Here is a 20,116-nt window from a genome sequence, read left to right on the forward strand (position 1 = left end):
TTTCTGAATAGCTCCATCAGAAATGTCAGACAATGGTCTTGAGCTTAAACAGGAGTGCTGATTTGTGGCTTAACTAAGTGGCTCCCTGGAAGGGAGAGGAGCAGTCCTCTTGGGAGTGTCCATGTGTGCTCTGAGAACAACCTGAACTAGAATAAGGGGTGCCTTGTGATGCTGCAGCTCTGAGTCCTGAGTCTGGGGTGGGCTTGGGGCGGGGGTGGGGAGGGCAGGAATCCGAGCTTCCACATGCTTCCCAGGTGCTTCTTTCTGTCTCTAACGGCTTCACACTGCTCTATGGGAGCGTGGAAGGATTTTAATCTAAAATGGAACTAGACACTATGAAATGGAGAATCTCCCACATGTGCCCTCAGGCAAACAAAACCTAAGTGCTAAGAGACTGATTTCCAGTAAATGCCTGATTTTCAGGAGACAGATGCTTATCCCTCCAACACAGAATATCTGCCAAGCATCTCTCCCCATCCTCAAGCCAATGAGCTTGCTGCTTAGAGTCTGTCTGGGCTCTCACCACTTTACTCTCTTTGACCATAAGGACACTGCATCCCAAACTATCGGGAGACTTGCCCACAGCTCGCTACAGTCTGCATGTCCCACACTGCTCTTCCTCTGCTGAGTGCGCGTGTGCTCAGTTGCTTCAGTCATGTCCAACTCTTTGCAACCGTATGAACTGTTGCCCCCCAGGCTCCTCTGTCCATGGGATTCTCCAGGCAAGAATACTGGACTGGGTGGCTGTGCCCCCTCTTCAGGGGATCTTCTGACCCAAGGATGGAACCCGTGCTTCCTGCATCTCCTGTTATATTGCAGGCGGATTCTTTACCACTGAGCCACTCAGGGAAGCCCCACTTCCTCTGCTATTCCTATATAAACTCAGTATCTGGTCATTCAAGCTCGTTTCAGTTCACTTCCTTATTTAGGTGGATAGAACAAGTATCTTGGGCAGGTGAGGGGCACTGAGTACCCCAGGCCTATCCAGGAGGAGGAAATCGGCAACCACTTCATTGCCCACTTGACCCCCCATAGCTCCCTGCAGCCTGTCTCACAAGACATGAACAAGACTGAAGGAACCTGCCACCTCTGACACTGGACCTGCAGATGCACCAAATCCCCAGGGAGGCCCAGATCCTCATACAGAGGAGAAAGGCGACACACCACAGTAAGATGGGATCTCATGACAACCCAGCAGAACCTTGCTGGACTCTAGATGACAGATGATCTCCCTGTACTGTTCACTGACCTCTGCAAGCTCCACCCAGTCACATCATTTGTAAAGGTGAGCAAGGTGAACAGCAGCCCCCAAACCCAAAGAAAGGCTGAGCAGACTCCAGAAAAGAAGCCAGTCAGTCATCAAGGATCAAGTATGCCTGAGAGTTCAGCTGATGTCCAGCCTTCTTCACCTGTCCTTCTTCATCTCCTCCTTCCCCTCACTCCATTATATATTCCATTTTGTTGAGCCATAAGGAAAGAAGACTGGAAGATTCTTCTTCTTCTCCTTCTCCTTCCCCCTCCTTCTTCTCCTGCCTTTTTTCCTCTCTTTCTCTTATATTCCTACACAGGAAGTCCCAGAAACACTGGACAGGTCTTCAGTAATTGAAAGTGATCATATCAAGCTTGCCAGCAGCCTACAGAAGCTCCCACTGGGCAGCAAGGAATGTACTTGCTTTACATAAGCCTCCCAAAACAGTCATCACACATATGTAGGCCTTTAACGAAGACAGTCTGATGACACAATATTTTTTCCCTCACTTTCATCAAGGCAAATAAGGAATAACATCAATTTTGGCCCCTGACTCCAAAGTATATTCCATTTTTTTGAGCCAGAAGAAAAGAATACTAGAAGACTCTTATATGGTGAGACTTCACTTCCTCCCCCAGGCATTTTTTCCTCCAGCTGAGTTCAAAGACCTTCTTCAGCATTTTTCATTAGGACTTTTCTCTGATTTACCCTGTATGGTGATTCTCAGTCACAGTTTTTATCACAAGAAAGTCAGATCTCTGTGGAGTCAACATCTACAGGTTCCACTTTTGATTCCCTAACAGTTATCACAATCTAAATTTAAGTGTTCTAGCCAAAAAAAAAAAAAATGGTTAAACACAAAGTCTTAGGACAGCTGAAGAATTCCTGAATTTCAAGTGAATGAGAAAAACACAGATCCTTCATTTTTTCATGAATGGCCACAGAGAGTTTTGATCAGAAAATAGAAAGAAGAGAGGAAATAAAACTCTATTATCACAGAGGACACCACAGGACAAATGAGTTTAACTCATCAGAAGCTGGAGACTGACCCCCCAAAACCTGATTCTTTTTGCTGATGAGGACTGCCAGCAAATTGCTCAGAGAGTAAAATTAGGATGCAAGGGATACATACGTCTCTAGAAGAGCAATGTGGTTATAAGGTAAGAGACATACTAACATTTAACCCTGGACGCGTGGCTGCATGTATGCTCACTCGTGTCTGACTCTTTGCAACACCATGGACTGTAGACCACCAGGCTCCTCTATCCATGGGATTTCCCAGGCAAGAATACTGGCATGGGTTGGCATTTCCTTCTCCAGGAGGTTTCCTGGACCCAGGAATCGAACCCACATCTCCTGCACTGGCAGGCAGATTCTTTACTACCGTGCCATCTGGGAAGCCCTAACCCTGGATAAGCCCAGCAATGAAACCTCAGTCAAATCACACTTTCACTCAGCCTGTGAATACAAATGATTAAGGGCTTTTGTTGATTATTCCCCATTGTGGATGCAAATTTAAGGTTGGCTTTTTTGTAACATTAATAGAAGAAAATTGTATATCTACCACACATAAAAACATTAATTAGGGGGGAAATAAATAAGAAACTTCAAAGTGGCTGCCAGTTTGTAACTGTAAATGGGCCTCACAAAAGGATATTACATAAGAGAGAGAACAGGAAAAATATATAGAAGTAATAAAGGGGGTGGGAGGTAACTTCTGATTATAGCTTCCCATTCTTCCAAATAACCATGGGAGAAAAAGCCTTTTTTTCCAATAGTTCATACATGTATACACACTTTGTTCCAAAATAAGAAAGCAATTTCATTATTTCTCAGACCTCAGATAACATTAGTATAAGTGATTTTTCTATTTGGATTCATCTTGGTTGCAAAAGATGACATTTAAGAATCTGATAGAATTTGATGTGTATTGAGGGGGTTTATGCTGCAGTTTACTACAATTAAAAGAAAAACTCAATGGAGTTTCAACTTTCATTCTTTCCTCCTGCTCAGAATCCTCCCAAATCCACAGTAAGTAAAACCATGAAATGCCAATAATTCTTTCTATTAACTTTACAAGAATACTTTGTCAGGTGATGACTATAATGGCCAAAGAGTCTTTGAAAAGGTGAAGTGTGATATTAATGGTGAAACAGATACAAAACCAAAATGTTCTAAAATGCAGTTTCAGGCACACAAAGTCACAGTTGATGTCAATTACCTGCCATGAAAGACCGTGAGCATATTTAAAGTACAAAAACCATCATACATTTTAAATAGTATTCTATTATTTCCTTCACTTCATTCAATAAGACTATAAACTCCTAAAGGACAGGGCTCAATTCATCTACTAATCTTATTATGTTCTAGCCCGGGGTAGACACAGCATATATTCAATAAATGCTTTCTGAGTTAATGAATGAACTTGACCAAGAAGCTAAGCCAAACAGCTTGCTGATTAGATCAAGGGTTGAGAAATCTGATTAGGATGATTTGAATTATATCCCAGGCCTTCCATTTCAGTGATATTCTTTCCTGAGAAAGCCAAAAATCCCTCAAAGAAGCTCTTTAAAGCTAAAGGCAACTAGAGGGAGAATCCAGTGTTAAGAAGCCTAAGAGACCTCGAAACGGCTTCATGGTCAACATTAAAATGGAATCTTTTGCTACAGCATTTGTAAAGGGCATATGGTAGTCAATATTTTCTTAATGCAAATTATTGAAATAAACATGCAGCATGTACTCTTCATAAAGAGAAAGGATCTTTTTTTTTTTTTTAATTTATGGGAAAACATGTAAGTGGTTTTTACTGGGCCAGAATCCTTTGTAATTATTCATTCTGTAAATTTCTTTCAGTTCAGGTTGGTTCTCCTGTTCTTCCAGGTTGATGTGGCTCCCAGAATTGATCCATCCCCATCTTGCAAACTCCCTCTCCGAGTGATGCTACCTGCGGAGACAGAATGAGGAGCCCAACTGCTGGGAGGAGAAGCGCCAAAGAGTTAGGAGGTCTCCTTAGCCAAGAAGTCTCTTAAGACAGGCAACTTTCACACTAGAGATCGGTGGACTCATGTCCTTGTTCTAGAAAAGGAACCAGCTGCATCAAAAGTTATTCTGTACCTCGGTTTAATTCCCCAAGTACCTTAAGCAAAATCTTAATTATGGTACATGTTGGTGTTTTCCCTCCATTAATTGCACTAACTTTGCCTATGCTCACAGCAGCCCACAGTGCTTCTTGGTTGATCCAGACAAACTGCCTGTCATGTTAAGGGGAATCTACTCAATAAAAAAAATTGTCTCAAACCCACACAAATTTCAAATATTTTCCCAGAGATTTATATAGAGGAAAAAACTGTGTAATTATTTGAGCCTAAACCTTAATTCATTTTAATATGAAAACAGAGTATTTTTTGACCATCTTAACATCTATGAACATTTTCAGGAATATAATTATTACTGAAACAAAGGTTGGATTTAGGTACCTAAGGGTTGAAAGGCATTCAGAAAATCACCACTGGTGTTGAATCTTCAACATGTTATACATGGATGACTCTACACTGGTATCTGTTACTTTCACAGTGATTCTCAACCTTTGCCTATGATGGGACTTGGAGAATCAGTCTACTTAAAGGCCTTCCAGGTATTTCTAACATGAATTGTGAGCTGAGAACTACTGTTCTATATAAAGGTGCATGCATCTGACCACTTCATTATGTCTGCTAATGTGACTAAGCCCTAGCATTTATATACTGAAATACATTTATTCATTCACCAATGTATTTACTACTGAATGTCTATTTCATACCAACCACTGTTCTAGAGGTTTAAGATACATGAATGAAACAAGCACACACAAACTGTTGCCTTTGTGAAGCTTCTAGCAGGAAATATATTTTGCCAGGCACTGCTTCATTTTACATTCCTTATATATCCCTCATGAGGCAGGTACTTTTATTATCCCCTAATTTACAATTTAAAAAATTATAGCACAGAATGGTTAAGCTATGTGTCCAAGATCACACAGGTGGGAAGAGGTTCAAGTGAGATTTGAATCCAGGCATCTTACTTAACCATGTACGTACTTAACCATGACCCAAACCACGCTTACATGAAATGGTGACAACACACACTTACACAGCAAAAGAGACACATGACACAACCAGCCTCTTGCCATGCTACTTTTGTAGTTGTTGCAGTTATAAGTGTCTGATCTCTATAAGAATGCAAGCTTTCAGAGAGAGGCCGATTAGAGAGGCATTCGATCACACGGGTTGAGAACACACCCTACCTCACCCGTCACCAAGTTGCGTGACCTCTCTTAGCCTTTCCTTGTATTTCAAATCAGAACAATGTTACCCAACTCAGAGAGTAGCTCTGGCCATTTTCTTAAACATGTGCGGGATGCCTGGCACATGACAAGCACAATAAATAGTCACGGCTATTACCGGTCTCGCATATGCATCAGCCGTCCTCACAAGCATCCAGCCAAGATGAGGTATATGGTAAATCTCTGAATAAATATGTGCTTTTTATTTGATTGCTCTCAAATATTCCAAGTTCCCTGGACACTGCTGTTCCTTCGATAAACATTTAACAAGCTTCTATTATGTGTCAGACAGTTCAAAGGGGTTATTCAAACAGATTCTTCTTCCAGTCATCGTAAATAATTCCACGGTTGCCAAAGGAATGAATCACTTTTCTTCCCTGACTTGTCTAACTGCCTAGAGCAAAATTAAGAAGCACCACACACTCCCCTCAGATAAATTTACCAACATATTAAAAAAAAAATGCAATCCAAATGACATTGGAAGTATTTAATGATATTCATGTAAATGACTGCAATACCAAAAAGGCAACTGTTTGTTTGTTTATTCTGTAAAGCGGACTGGCTGCTACATGCCCCTGGGAACTTGGGAACCCACTGTTGGGATTTATTTCCCCAGCCTAGTTCATCGTCAGCACATTCCTAGAGCAGTGCTGGCATGGGGTTGGTGTGCAATGCGGCAATGATGTGGACATGAGGCAACATTTCTTAACTGGGATTCTCTCAGGAGTTAATGACATTCTTCTCCTTAAGATATCAGTTGAGGTAATCCCTGGGGATGGATAAAAAGTAATCATACTATTTGGGGTTGAATTGTGTTCCTGTATCAAATTCATCTGATGAAGGCCTAATCCCCAGGATACACCAGAATGGGACTTTAATTGGAGAGAAGGTCTTTACATCGATAATCAAGTTAAAAGAGGGAATTAGAGTGGGCCCTAATCCAATACGACTGGGGTCCTTATGGAAGAGACAATTTGGATAGATACACACATAAGGAGAACACCATGTGAAAATAAAGGCAGAGATCCAGGGATGTGTGTATGAGCCAAAGAAGGCCAAGAATTGCCAGAAAACCACAGCACCTAGAGGAGCGAGGCCTAGACCACATTCTCCCCTACAGGGTCAGAAGGAATCAACCAGCTGATCTTAAACTTTCAGCCTCCAGAACTGTGAAACAATAAATTCCTATTGTTTAAAAGTGTTTGGTACTTTGTTAATGACAACTCTAGCAAATATACATGCTTTAATAGCAAATACACTTCAAAGCTAGATCCACAATCTTGATTTAGTATGACAGGGTTTTCCAGTTCAGTTCAGTTCAGTTGCTCAGTTGTGTCCAACTCTTTGCAACCCCATGGACTGTAGCATGCCAGGCCTCCCTGTCCATCACCAACTCCAGTCCATCACTCAAACTCATGTCCATTGAGTTGGTGATGGCATCCAACCATCTCATCCTCTGTCATCCCCTTCTCCCCCCACCTTCAATCTTTCCCAGCATCAGGGTCTTTTCAAATGAGTCAGTTCTTCACATCAGGTGGCCAAAGTATTGGAGTTTCAGCTTCAACATCATTCCTTCCAATGAACACCCAGGACTGGTCTCCTTTAGGATGGACTGTTTGGATCTCCTTGCAGTCCAAGGGACTCTCAAGAGTTTTCTCCAACACCACAGTTCAAAAGCATCATTCTTCAGTGCTCAGCTTTCTTTATAGTCCAACTCTCACATCCATACATGACTACTGGAAAAACCATAGCCTTGACTAGATGGACCTTTGTTGGCAAAGTAATGTCTCTGCTTTTTAATATGCTGTCTAGGTTGGCCATAACTTTCCTTCCAAGGAGTAAGCGTCTTTTAATTTCATGGCTGCAATCACCAACTGCAATAATTTTGGAGCCCCCCAAAATAAAGTCAGCCACTGTCTCCACTGTTTCCCCATCTATTTGCCATGAAGTGATGGGACCGGATACCATGATCTTCATTTTCTGAATGTTGAGCTTTAAGCCAACTGTTTCACTCTCCTCTTTCACTTTCATCAAGAGGCTCTTTAGTTCTTCTTTGCTTTCTGCCATAAGGGTGGTGTCATCTGCATATCTGAAGTTATTGATATTTCTTCCAGCAATCTTGATTCCAGCTTGTGCTTCATCCAGTCCAGCATTTCTCATGATGTACTCTGCATTTAAGTTAAATAAGCAGGGTGACAATATAGAACCTTGACATACTCCTTTCTGGATTTGGAACCAGTCTGTTATTCCATGTCCAGTTCTAACAGTTGCTTCCTGATCTGCATACAGATTTCTCACGTGGTCTGGTATTTCTATCTCTTTCAGAATTTTCCACAGTTTATTGTGATCCACACAGTCAAAGGCTTTGGAGAAGTCAACTCCAAAATGTTGACTTCTGTCCCCATGAAATGCTGGGTACTTTTCAATCATAATTCTACCCTTCAGAAACTAATAATACTTCAGAACCACACTCCTATGAAAAATCAGTGTTAAGAACAACAGTTTCACACAGACAGTGAGCATCTGATAAGTTCTATTTGATTCAACAATGAAGTAATGAACAGAGGAGACAAATGCAAAAACCAAAGTCTGTATAAGAAACTGGGTATGATAAACTGATTATTTTTAATAATCAGGAAGAAAGTGCCTAAAAAGACTTCTAACTCTGCTATAACGATAGATAACTTTCTACAAGTTAATAAGACCTTAGCCCCTGTGACATTAACCTCTCTTTGGTCTATAAAATCATGACACATCAGCCTTTCACAGGTCAACCTCTAACTTTTTATGGGGATATAAACTGCCAGCACCTCTATCATTTGTGGATAATTAATCAAATATACAGAGATAACAAAAATATAATATCCAAGAATATCAGGTAAGATTCACATTACTAAGAAGCAAGGTTCTACTTCTTTTGGAGCAGACTAATTAGAATATATATGCTCTAGTAAAATAACATTTAAAAAAAATCAAACAATAACCTTTTTCCATTGTCAGAATTTAGGATAACTTTATATTCCCTATGCATGGTTCAAACTACAAATTAGAGTTTGTTGTGTTGCTGTTGTTGGTGTTTCCCTCATGGCTCAGTGGTAAAGAATCTGGCTGCAGTGTAGGAGACGTGGGTTCAATCCCTGGATCAGGAAGATCCCCTGGAGAAGGAAACAGCAGCCCACTCCAGTATTCTTGTCTGGGAAATCCCCTAGAGAGAGGAGCCTGGCAGGCTACTCATGGTTTAAACTATTAATTAGAGTTTCCTGTGTAGCTTTATATATGTCTAGAATATTTTGAAAAATCTCATAAAATATATGATCTTACTCTCCAAACAATAATAATAGCAATCTGCTAGATATCCAGTATGCCTTGGACATTATTTTAACGGTTTTCTCTGAGGCTAGAAGCAGATGCTTTCAAGTTTACTAGAGAGCTTGTTGGGGAGTGAGGGGAGCAGGACTGGCAAAGTAAGAAGTTGAACCGTGATGCAAAGCTGGAATGCCCTTCAGAGCTGTCCCAATTTCAGGCAGAGACGCTACTTTCAACCTCCACATCAATCAGTCATTGGGTGCAGGCAGCCCCCTGGAGAAGCATAACATGGTCAAGAGACTCTCTTACGTTGAGGCAATGCCTGAGGAGGGGCTCAGCTGCAGACTCTCAGCAGCCAGTGCTCCTGGAAGCTGAAAAAAATAAGCACCTTGGTCCTGAGAAGGCGTGCGGACAGCAACCCACAAAATCCACCACACACCTCTCTAACACTCACGACAAACTAGAAAATGGATCATTTTATTATGCCCATTTTACTGATGGAACAACCAACTTTAGAAAGTTTAAGGAAATTATAAAAGCCATCCAGCTCAGAAGTAAAGAGGCCAAGACTAAAGCCCAGATGTCTGGTTCCAATGTCTCCACCCATCTGCATTCCCTCTGAAAGGGAGGAGGGAAGGGAAGGAAAGGCATAGGAGAGAGAAGGATGGACAAGATGGTACAGGGGCTGGGCAGACAGTGGCTTGAAGCAACCCAAGAGATGCTCTGGTGCGTGGAGGGCAGAAGGGCATTTTAAGGACACAGTCTAATGTCCAACTGGAAGCTGAGCTGCTGTCATGGAAATGCCCCTCCTCTCTATTTCCCACCTGCTCTTATGTCTTCAGAAAAGCCTACTCCTGGCTTAAAGGCAGTTGGGTTTTATGAATGTGAAAACTGAAGAAGAGGCTGAATTTTACATCTAGGTCAATGAATATAGAATAGACTGCCTACTGGGATAGAAAGATAATCCGAAATTGAACAAATTTAGAAAAAGCATGAGCCTCAGAACAGAAATAACCTTACGAACGTAAGCCCTTTGGGAAACCACAGAATTTAGGGGAAAGAATTTAGATTTCCATAGGGTTGTTCCCAGTAAAACTGGCAACAGAAATTGTTTATCTTTAGAGCCGTCCCTTCCCTGCTTCCAGGCTGGACACTTTCCGGCTGCCTTCAGTTTCTCGTCACTCCCGGCGCCTTTGCTGCTACCACCACAAGCTTGTTCAGCTGGTAATGTCACTGAGGAGATAACACAACACAGCTTCATCAACTGAAAACAGTTTAGGACATGTCCCTAAGAAGGGTGTCGACAAGAGACCTGTCTTGTCAAAGCTATGGTTTTTCCAGTAGTCATGTATGGATGTGTGAGTTGGACCACTAAGAAAGCTGAGCACTGAAGAATTGATGCTTTTGAACTGTGGTGTTGGAGAAGACTCTTGAGAGTCCCTTGAACTGCAAGGAGATCAAACCAGACAATCCTAAAGGAAATCAGTCCCGAATATTCATTGGAAGGACTGATACTAAAGCTGAAGCTCCAATACTTTGGCCACCTGATGTGAAGAGCTGACTCTTTGGAAAAGACCCTGATGCTGGGAAAGATCGAGGGCAGGAGAAGGGGGTGATAGAGGATGAGACAGTTGGATGGCATCATGGACTTAATGGACATGAGTTTGAGCAAACTCCAGGAGATACTGAAGGACAGGGAAGCCTGGTGTGCTGAAGTCCATGGCAAAGGGTTGGACACGACTGAGCAACTGAACTGAACTGAAGAGACTCGTGAAAATGCAAAAACCTTCATGATCCAAAAGAATGGAGTCAAATGATATTCAAAGTGGTCAAAATAATTTCCCTAAGCTAAAACCCCAAATACTGCAAAATAGATGGGGGGAGGGTGGGGTTAGAGGCAGCGACCTACTGCTTACTTTGAGACCAGTCCTAGGATAATGCTAGGTTTACAGAGAGGCTTAAGAACGTAGATATGTCTTCTCAACTGGTATCAGGGAGAGAGGGTTCCTGGTCATAAAGAAAGCTCACTTCAGATAATTCAGACAAAAAGACTTTCATAAAGGAATTATTTTAAAGTAAGATTACGGGGACTTCTCTGGTGATCCATGGTTAAGAATCTGCCTTCTACTGCAGAGAACTCGGGTTCAATCCTTGGTCAGAGAATTAAGACCCCACATGCTGTAAAGTAATGAAGCCCATGTGCCACAACCACTAAAGCCTGTGCACTATGGAGCCCACGCAACACAACTAGAGAGCTCGTGTGCCACCGTGAAAGATCCCAAGTGCCGCAACCAAGACCCAGTGTAGCCAAACACATAAATATTTTAAAAGGAAGGTTAGGGAGCAAACCTCTCCCTGAACTCAACACTTACAATAAAGCTCAAGAACCCAGAGCATGTGGTGTTGAAGGAAAGAGATGTCAAGGTACCCAGAGACTAGACACCAGGTGAATGTTTGAATGGTGCAATAAACCACAATCAGTAATAATCAGTGTATATCTCAGCCTTCTCTTTAGCAGACAAAGGAAGTACAGGATCATCAATCTCTTCTCACATTTCTTATTTTCAAATCTTTTAGTCACATTTGTAACTCTACCAGGCTTTGTCTGAAATCAACTTGGCTCTTTACTGCATCTCTGGGTCCAACGTAGACAGCAAAGTACCTCATTTGAGGTCAAATAACTAGTCAGTGGTGGAGCCAGGAACAGAAATCAGGTCTCACCTCAGCCCAGCCAATCTACATTATCACTGTATGGCTATCATCCATTCCACCCAGTTTGGCTTGCATGTGTACATGTTCTTTCCATTTTTCCTGCCCGACACCCCCAGCAACTAATTCATCACCACCCAGATCTTCATGCTTCATATGTATCCTTTGGGACTAACAAAAAAGAAAAAACGTGCAAGTGTTAGTTACTCACTTCCGACTCTTTGCGACCCCATGGACTATAGCCCACAAGGCTCCTCTGTCCATGGGATTCTCCGGGCAAGAATACTGAAGCGGGTAGCCATTTCCTTCTCCAGGGTATCTTCCCAACCTGGGGATTGAACCTGGGTTTTCCAAATTGCAGGTAGATTCTTTACCATCTGAGCCACACAGGGAAGCCCCAATAATAACAAAAAAATCATGACTAAAATTTTCAATAAGCTAGAAAGAGAGAAAAAGTCTTCAATATGATAAAAGAGTTGTCTGAAAAATCTACAAGTAATATTATGCATAAGATTTTCTCCCTAATATTGAAACAAAGTACATCTACTTTCACCGCTTCTATTCAACATTATTTTAGAAGTCTTTTAGAGTAAAAGAGAAAAATAAGTAAAGAAAAAAAATATTGGGAAGGCAAAAGTAAAATTTTAATTTGCAGATGACTTAATTGTGTAAAATCCCAAGTAATCTACAAAAATCTACCAGAATTAATATGTGAGTTTGCAGTCATAGTGTTCAGAAGCCATATACAAAAATCTCCTGTATTACTACATATATGCAACTACAAATTGAAAAATAAAAAATTTAAAATATCATTAAAAATGACATTCAAAAATGAATTATGAAGGTATATATCCAAGGAAATATGTATATGACCTATACTGAAAACTACAAAACTTTACTGAGAGAAATTAAAGAAACTGTTAATGAACGAAGGTATCATATTTGTGTATTGAAAGACTCAATACCGTTAAGATGTCAAATCTTCTGAAACCCAACTGGTATTAAAATATTTATATATATATATATATAAAAAATACATAAAATAGTCAAAAACCTTGAAAAACAATAAAAAGTTAAAGGACTTTCACTACTCAGTTTAAGACTTACTATAATGACAAATCAAGAGCATGCGATATCAAAGAATGGATAATTAGGTCAATGGAAAAGAATAAAAGACTTCAAAAATAGACTTACACATGTATGACTTCAAAAGAGGCACTTAAATCAATGGGGGAAAGAATATCCTTTTAACATATAATCTTGAAAAAAAAAAAGGTTATTCATACTGTTAAAAAATTTAACCTTGATCCCTATCACACACTGTATACAAACAATGCTACAAGAGGAATCACAGATACAAACCTAAATGGTAAAACTATTAAGTTTCTAGAAGAAAACATGACCTTGGAGTAGACAGTGATTTTTTTTTTTTAGATATAATGCAAAAAGTTCTAACCACACAAGAAGAAACTGACAAATAGGAAATCATCAAAATTAAAAACTCCTACTTATCCAAAAACATATCAAAAGATACTTCTTACTCTGCTATTCCCATTCCTGTGCCAACAGTAAAAAAGGTTGTGTCAAAACTTCTGAAAAACTGCTCCTTCATAAATAGCAATGAGAACACTTGCAAAATTGTCAAAATCATTATTTTTGAGAACTCTGGAAATTACCAATTGATCAGATGAGGCTGGCAGCAGCGCTGCCCTTGGTTAGCTACTAGGGCAGGCTGAGCCCCTCGTCTTAGGCCAATGGTAGCTTCAATCTGCCCCACTGACCAGGGGTGCAGCCCACTCAGGAGTCAAAGCCCACTCCGTCAGCACTGACCATCCCCACCAAGATTTCGTCTTCTCGTCCACCCGATGGCAGGACGGAAACTGCATCAGCCTGCAGTCTTCTAACGTCCAGGATTTGCTGTTAATGTTGTTTGCCTCCAACTCACCCAGGACTGTGATGATACTGTCTCTCACCCCCAGCCCCAAATTTCAACCACCTGTTCTTGAGAGCCTGAGTGAGGTCAATTTTCTGAAATTTCAGGGAACCAAGAACTTGAAAGGACCCCAATATTTGCTCCATTTTGCCTGGCCAATCCCACCAAGTCATCTGTTCGTATTTTGTCTCTTCTGCTGGGATGGCCCAGCAGCCACGTCCATGGACTAAGCAAATGCCCCAGGGGCACTGTCTGTCAGGCCTTTATGCAGACACCCTTAACTTGCAGGACTATTCTCTCTGAGCCCTCTGCCTCAACCTCTAGTGGCAGCTAGAGAATGAAAGAAATCATGAAGCTTTCCTTTCTAACACTGTAGTCTGAACAAAGCAACATGTTCCCGCCTATCCTCTGTGTTTACTGATTTACAGGATTGGAAAGAAGGGCTGGGTGGAAGAATTTTCTAGCCCTCTCAATGGGCAGCTCTGGCAGCATTGCAACTTTAGAACGTGTCCTCCTTAGTATGTTTGTAGTCTTCAGCTTTGACACTTGACCATAAGTCCAAGGTAACAGGAAAAAACCCTCCACTAAGGGTTTTTCAGAAAGGGGGAGGCAGTTTATATTTAGGAAAAATAAAATGAGTTTCAGAATCAGACTTTTAGACACTCGATACTTATATTCATAGTAGCACATGCCTATATGTACTACAGAGCAGTGCAGTGAATTGCTGGCTGTACAGAAGGACAGCACTTACGGTCCCTCCCCTTGTTAAGCAACAGATAATAAATAATAAATACATGAATTATTGCTGAGAGATACAACTGTTATAAAGGGGATGATAGGAACAAGCGGTGTAGAATGGAAATGATGGTGATAAGGGACCCGACCAGGAGGAGATGAGAGAAGCAGGATTTAAAGTAATCTGGAGTGGAAGTCCTGCTCTCCTACTTGCCAAATACACGATCTACCATGATTTAATGTCTCAGACTCAATTTCTTCATCTGTAAAACAGGAAGAATAATTTACACCACATTGGGGTTGTTAAAATTTAATTAAGAATATTAAACACATCTTTTTCCTATTACTTTCCTAGAACACAATAAAGGTTTTTTAAAAAGGCATCTAAGGATTAACTTTATAACTCTAGACAAGCCATGTACAAGCTCCAAGCCTTCTTTTCCTCAACTATAAAAGAGAGAAGGCAATATCTTACAGACTGTATGAGGCTATAAACTACCTTTCAAATAAAAATATGTCTTTGTAAAGTTCTAGTGTCCTTGATATGATAAAGTAATGAATATACACTCTTAAGCTTGGTTTGATTTATCATGAAACTAATGAAGTTTAAATATTTTGGGCCTCTCACTTGTATGGGCCACTGTGAGTATCAGGTGTCACAGAACTTTGCATGTGGGAGTGTGAGACATGATATAGTGAGGAAGGATTTACATGTAAACATTCCTGGTGTGTTGTCAGGAAAAATAGGGGTACATATCAAAGAGTCCATTCATGGGTCTACAGAAAATATGTCTGTCTCAGATACTGGTACTCGATGATAGAAGGAAAAAAAACTCTTTCTTGAATATTAGGCTGTAAACTAGCCCTTACATAGGTTTGCTCCCTGAGTTGTCCCGAAGATTCAACCCAAATATTTAGTATAAAGTAGTTATGGGTTAATAAATGTTCCCAGACCACTTGACCTGCCTTTTGAGAAACCTGTGTGCAGGTCAGGAAGCATCAGTTAGAACTGGACATGGAACAACAGACTGGTTCCAAATAGGAAAAGGAGTCCGTCAAGGCTGTATATTGTCACCCTGCTTATTTAACTTATATGCAGAGTACATCATGAGAAATGCTGGGCTGGATGAACCACAAGCTGGACTCAAGATTACAGGGAGAAATATCAATAACCTCAGATATGCAGATGACACCACCCTTATGGCAGAAAGTGAAGAGGAACTAAAAAGCCTCTTGATGAAAGTGAAAGAGGAGAGGAAAAAAGTTGGCTTAAAGCTCAACATTCAGAAAACGAAGATCATGGCATCCAGTCCCATCACTTCATGGGAAATAGATGGGGAAACAGTGGAAACAATGACAGACTTTATTTTTCTGGGCTCTAAAATCACTGCAGACAGTGATTGCAGCCATGAAATTAAAAGACGCTTACTCCTTGGAAGGAAAGTTATGACCAACCTGGATAGCATATTAAAAAGCAGAGACATTACTTTGCCAACAAAGGTCTGTCTGGTCAAGGCTATAGTTTTTCCAGGAGTCATGTATGGGTGTGAGAGTTGGACTGTGAAGAAGGCTGAGCGCTGAAGAATTGATGCTTTTGAACTGTGGTGTTGGAGAAGACTCTTGAGAGTCCCTTGGACTGCAAGGAGATCCAACCAGTCCATTCTAAAGGAGATGAGTCCTGGGTGTTCATTGGAAGGACTGATGCTAAAGCTGAAACTCCAATATTTTGGCCACCTCATGTGAAGAGTTGACTCATTGGAAAAGACTCTGATGCTGGGAGGGATTGGGGGCAGGAGGAGAAGGGGACGACAGAGGATGAGATGGCTGGATGGCATCACTGACTCGATGGACGTGAGTCTGAGTGAACTCCGGGAGTTGGTGATGGACAGGGAGGCCTGGCGTGCTGTGATTCATGGGGTTGCAAAGAGTCGGACACGACTCAGCGACTGAACTGAACTGAACTGAAGTGTCTAAGGAGTAAATACAAGCCCTCCCTAGAAAAACCAATTCTTTAAATCTACGTCTCAAAGAATTCCAAGAAAGTACCAAAACACATGAAATCTCTTATCAAAAATCATAAACACAGAAGAATCAACATGTACAAGCCAGCAAAAGCAAAAGACTCTAGAATACTAAAATTGTCATGACTAGAATATAAAACCACATTTGGTGTCTTTAAAGGAATAAACAATGGGAGTAAAATTAAAATTGGTAAGAGACTATTACAGTTAAAGACAATTTTTTAAAAGACTATAGATAACTTTTAATAAGGAAAACTAATTAAAAGCAAATAATAAATTAGTGCATAGTATATAAAAGCAACAGAAAAGTTAGCAAACTATAGTGAAGATTTAAAGAAATTATCCAGAATGCAAAATAGAGACAGAAAATTGGAAATGAAAGGAAAGTTAGATGCAAAAATCAGTGAGAAAGTAGATCTAACATATGTCTATTAGAGTTTCAGAAAGAGAAAAGAGAGAACTGTCCAGAGGCAAACTTAAAGCCATATTAGAAAGCAATCCAAACACCCAAATAAAAGATCTTTGTCTATATGGTGGAAGACTTTTTAAAGATGTCAGTTCTCCCCTGAATGATCTGTTGCTGCTGCTGCTGCTAAGTCACTTCAGTCGTGTCTGACTCTGTGCGACCCCGTAGATAGCAGCCCACCAGGCTCCTCCGTCCCTGGGATTCTCCAGGCAAGAACACATGAGTGGGTTGCCATTGTCTTCTCAACCCCTGAATAATTTAAGGATTCATAAAATTCCAATCAAAATTCCCATAGGCTTTTGGGTGAACTTGACAGACCCATTCTAAAATTTACATAGGAGAGCAAAGAACAAGAGTAGCCAAGGTTCCAGAAAAAACCCTGGAAGTAGGGTTAGCATTAACAGATATCAAGACTTGCTATAACATGTTGACAAATAATACAGTGCGGTTTTGACACAAGAATAGACGAGCTGACCAATGAAACAAAAAATGTGATTCAGTAACAAAACAAAAAGTATATGGAAACTTGATTTATGACAGAACTGGCACTGCAGAAAAGTGAGAAAAAGATACATTTTTCAATAAATGATCCCACAAAAAATTATTATCCAGACAGAAAAAAATAAATTAGACCCTACCTCAAAGGATGCATACAAATTGATCCCAAGTAGATTAAAGATGGAAAAGTAAACCAAAAAACCAGGTAACATTCATAAAATAATATAGGAAAGCATGCTTTTATCAAAGTGGAGGGAAGCCTTTACGAAATAAACATATACAAAAATGCAGATATCCTAAAATGCTTTACAAGTTTAATTAAGTCATTCTGTTTATCAAAAACACTATGCATAAAGTGAAATAACAAACCACAAAATAAAAAAGATGTCTTCCACAAATGTAATTGACAAAGCATTAGTAGAAATCCATACCAAAAAGAACCCCTCCCCCCGCCGATAAAATAGAAAAAAAAGGGGAGAAAGATGGAAGGAAGGAAGGGAGGGAAGGGGAAAAGAGAAGAAAAAGAAGTGGAAATTCATATATCCTCCCCCACTCATTCTTTTCTCTACCATTTCAAACCACTTTGTACACAGTGGCAAAATTTTTAAAGTTTATTTCTAATATTAACTCTTGGAAATACTAACCATTGGAGAGAGAGGGAACTTATAAACTGTTAAAAGGTGTACAGGAAGGCACAATCACTGTGAGAAACACCTGGCATTACCTAGGACACGGAAGGAGTATGTGCATGTGTGCGAGCTGTGCTAAGTCGCTTCAGCAGTGTCGGACTCTTTGCAACCAAGCCTATGGACTGTAGCCCACCAGGTTACTCTGTCCATGGGGATTCTCCAGGCCAGAATACTGGAGTAGGTTGCCACGCCCTTCTCCAGGGGATCTTCCTGACCCAGGGATCGAACCTGTGTCTCTTAAGTCACCTGTGTTGGCCCCACTAGTGGCCCCTGGGAAGCCCCCGAAGGTAAACACAGCACAATGTTTACCAATGACACTCCAGGACACAGATCCTAGATATCTCTGGCACATGCACACAAGATGCTATCAAAAATAGCACAGCAGTACTGTTTATTATATATAAAAAATAGAAGCAGCCCAAATGTCCAATGAATGCAGAATGGATAAATACACTCATAATGAGAAATAACACTCCGTGGCAATGAAAATGAATGAGCTACAGCTCCACAGAATGAAATAGATGCAACTTGGGAAGAGTGATGATTGAAAAACACCAATCCCAGAAGATGTACAGTGGTGTCTACTGATATGACATTAAAAAAACACACACAAATAGGACTATACTATGTATTCTTGAGAGGTGGTGTGGTGTGGAGGGTAAGAGCACACAATCTGCAAACAGACCCCTGGAGTCGAAATACAGGCCGTCACACTTAATACTAACTCTGCTGCTGTTGCTGCTGCTAAGTCACTTCAGTCATGTCCGACTCTGTGAGACCCCATAGACGGCAGCCCACCAGGCTCCCCCGTCCCTGGGATTCTCCAGGCAAGAACACTGGAGTGGGTTGCCATTTCCTTCTCCAATGTGTGAAAGGGAAGTTGCTCAGTCATGTCCGACTCCTAGCGACCCCATGGACTGCAGCCCACCAGGCTCCTGTGCCCATGGGATTTCCCAAGCAAGAGTACTGGAGTGGGGTGCCATTGCCTTCTCCGAATACTAACTTTAGGATTCTATATACTTCATTTCCTCAACTGTACAATGGGTACCTCTGAGGATTGTTTTAGGATTAAATGAATATATGCCACCTCAAATGTTTACCATATAGAAATCACTATAAAGTTTTATGCTGCCACAATGAAAGATATCAATACTTGGTTAACAGAATAATGAAACACCGGGAATGATAAGTAAAAAATTCAGGTCACTTAAAGGAGGTTCAAGATGGATTAAGGACATCAGAGGCTATGGTAGTGCTCTTTGTCATTAAAACGAGTAGCAAATTCTCAGGTATTTTTTGTGTCATTATTCTTTATAACTTACAAACATTTTATAAATGTTTTGTTGCATTCTGTTTCCTCCTTCCACTGAAAAATACTTTTAAAGATTGTAAAATTGGAAATAAAAGGGTAGGGGAGTTCAAACAGTCAAGTTACTGCTGTCCATTCAAAGCCACCACTCTAGAAAACACACACAAAAATCTCTCAGTAACAGATGGCATTTTCCTGAGATTCCAGTACCTTGTTCAGAATATTAGTGATTTTTCTTTTTTGGAAATGCCTCCAGAGCCTGCAGCCCTTCTTTTGAGCATTCTGAATGCTGACAGTTCTCATCCTTTGAGGGGAGATTTAATTTTTCTCCAAAGAGCAGCAAGCGATTTGAAACCAACTTTGGTAGATGAGATGGGTGATTTTGCTCTCTGACAGATAAGTGAGGTAACAGTGTTTCATAAAACAGTTTCTCAAAGTAATTTCAAAACATAATGGACTTCCAGGCATAGCAGAGTAATCAAATCCAACCTCCCTCACAACTAGGGAACTAGATCTGCCAGGACCCTGACAAATGGCTAGGCAGCTTTCACTCAGAATTTACAAATAACACAAAGTCAGACAGAACACCCTAGAAGATGGGTGGTGATAAGCACTGATATCTACTCATTAATCTAATTGCCACATTTCCTAAGTATATAGCTTTCTGTTACATTTTACTGGTCAATATTGGACCACTGTTTCCATGGACAGATATCAAAATCTGACATCTTAATATCAGGTGTATCAGCTCTTTTCCAGAGGAGAATAAGGTGGTAAATATTATTTATGATTCACCTAAGACACTGATGCAAGTAGCAACCAGATTATGACCAAGTGCAGAAATCCTGCTCAAACAAGACCTGGCCCTCAGTTTGGAAGT

At 40.6% G+C, this 20,116-nt stretch overlaps 1 protein-coding gene across 1 annotated transcript in view; it reads right to left on the minus strand.

Annotated features, from left to right (window-relative positions):
- The window catches only part of DGKI (diacylglycerol kinase iota), a 430,242-nt gene that overhangs the window by 327,287 nt on the left and 82,839 nt on the right, over positions 1 to 20,116 (minus strand). The gene's annotated exons all lie outside the window — the stretch shown is intronic.

Source organism: Bubalus kerabau, chromosome 8 (genome assembly GCF_029407905.1).
Source record: "Bubalus kerabau isolate K-KA32 ecotype Philippines breed swamp buffalo chromosome 8, PCC_UOA_SB_1v2, whole genome shotgun sequence".
Lineage (NCBI taxonomy): Eukaryota > Metazoa > Chordata > Mammalia > Artiodactyla > Bovidae > Bubalus > Bubalus kerabau.